At 43.4% G+C, this 1,919-nt stretch overlaps 1 protein-coding gene across 1 annotated transcript in view; it reads left to right on the top strand.

The window, feature by feature from the left end:
* The window catches only part of SUSD1 (sushi domain containing 1), a 125,616-nt gene that overhangs the window by 39,953 nt on the left and 83,744 nt on the right, over positions 1-1,919 (top strand). The window lies entirely within an intron of this gene.

Below are 1,919 nucleotides of genomic sequence, written 5' to 3'. Positions count from 1 at the left end.
ATTTTCCTGGGTAGAATATTAAAGCTAGCAGTGCGGATAAACATTTTTATCTTCAAGATATGAGATAAAGTTACATTATACATTTGGCCCCTGAAACCAGCCCAACACATTTTCCCCCCGGGGAGGCCTATTTTGAAGTTGATTATTTGAATAAAATCACAGACAATGGGAGTGTAAGGAAAATTTCCAGCCGTGCTCATAATTAGTTGACTGTATTTCTGATGCAGATTCAAACGTTGTTGCTTAATAATGTAATTAGCCAGAGAAACATGTGCTTTAATGAATGCCCCTATGCATATGCAATGCAAATTTGTACCGCTTATTTTTTTCTTTCCTTTGGGTATAAGCTGTTTTTAAAGTTTAATTCCTTGCCATGGTATAAGAGATTGGGGGGGGGGTTTCATGTAAAATTGTATTCTTATTACCCACTGTAGCCTCTCTTGGATTGATTTTTTGAGTCTTTCTTAATAGAAATATATACTTTTTCAGCTTCCCTTTGGTCTGAATAGAAATAACAGAGGCTGGGAATATCTGTGACTGGGTGACGTTCCAGGCAAGTCCCAGGCCAGACTCTTATATCATGCAAAGGATTAAACGTCAGTCCTAAGAAGGCTTCATGGGGCCACACAGCTGGGGGGGTGGGGCTCTATTTCCAGTAGCTCCCGGAACTCAGTGCAGACCACCTGATCAGCATCACTCTGGACAGCCCAGAACTCCTGGGCGTGAACAATCAGAACTCCCACCTCAGCTTCCTGAGTAGCTGGGACTATGAGCATGCACCACCATCTCTAGCTTGTAACTAAAAAAGATCTTGCAGTCCTAACTCAAGTCATCACGCCTCCTATTACTCTTGGTCATGTCCGAGATGGAAGCCAATCTAGTTATCTTTTGTACTCTCACCCCTCCTTTCCTAATTTAACTACCTGTTGCTGGATTCTCTCCCAAACCTCTCTGGTGAGCTCTTTGGAATTCCAGCTTCAAGGTTCATAAACTTACACCTTTGACCTCTTTAATGATGTTTTCTCTACTTCCTGCTATAACTAAACCCTGGCTTACGGGAAATGTTTCAGATGTCAACAATGACTGGGCTAGTCTTATGATACATTAACCACATGTTTGGTTGGTTGCTCATGTCACACAAATATATTCATGTCTTGGGATGCCTTGGGCCAGCAAACATGTCTAAAAGTTTGCTGCTGGGAAAATATGATGAGGGCCATGGGGTCTGGATCTCATAAAGGGTACAGAAAGGGAATGAAGCCCTGTCAGCAAACATGGGACGTGAAATGACTGCCTTGTTCTGGTCTCTGGTCTCATAACTGCTTTTGAGTGGAGTCTGTACTGACCAGAGTCTTTTTTCTTTTTTAAACTCAGAGCCAAAAAACTGGGCAGGTGGGTTGGGATATTGTGTTAAGGGTCTTATAATAACTCCAGGGACAAGAGATGAGACCCTGCTCTGGGAAGTCTCTCTCAAGAAAATAACTGTGGGGTCCTGCAGTAGAGCAAGACTTCAGAATGGGATGGAGAAGATTGCACTCCCATTTAGTCCATTACAGTAGAACCTCCATAGTTGACCACCTCCCTGTAGTGACCACCTCCTTAAGTCCACCTAACTTTCATAGACCAGAAGTGTACCACGTGTATGGATCATACAGTCAGCCTAGTTTCTTGTGTTGACCACCTCTGTCTATTAGCCAGTTTGTTACAGTCCGTTGTGTAGTCAACTTACAGGGGTTCTACTGTAATTCTGTATCAGGGCTCATTTAAGAGAAGCCACCTATAATGGTTGATAGGGAGATGAGATTATACCATTTTTGGCTTGGCGCCTGTGGCTCAAGCGGCTAAGGCACCAGCCACATACACCTAAGGTGGCGGGTTTGAATCCAGCCCAGACCCACCAAACAACATAATGGCTGCAA

Source organism: Otolemur garnettii, unplaced genomic scaffold (genome assembly GCF_000181295.1).
Source record: "Otolemur garnettii isolate 467f Iridium unplaced genomic scaffold, OtoGar3 scaffold00014, whole genome shotgun sequence".
NCBI lineage: Eukaryota > Metazoa > Chordata > Mammalia > Primates > Galagidae > Otolemur > Otolemur garnettii.
The sequence above is the reverse complement of the archived record's forward strand: the minus strand, read 5'-3'. Positions and strand labels throughout refer to the sequence as shown.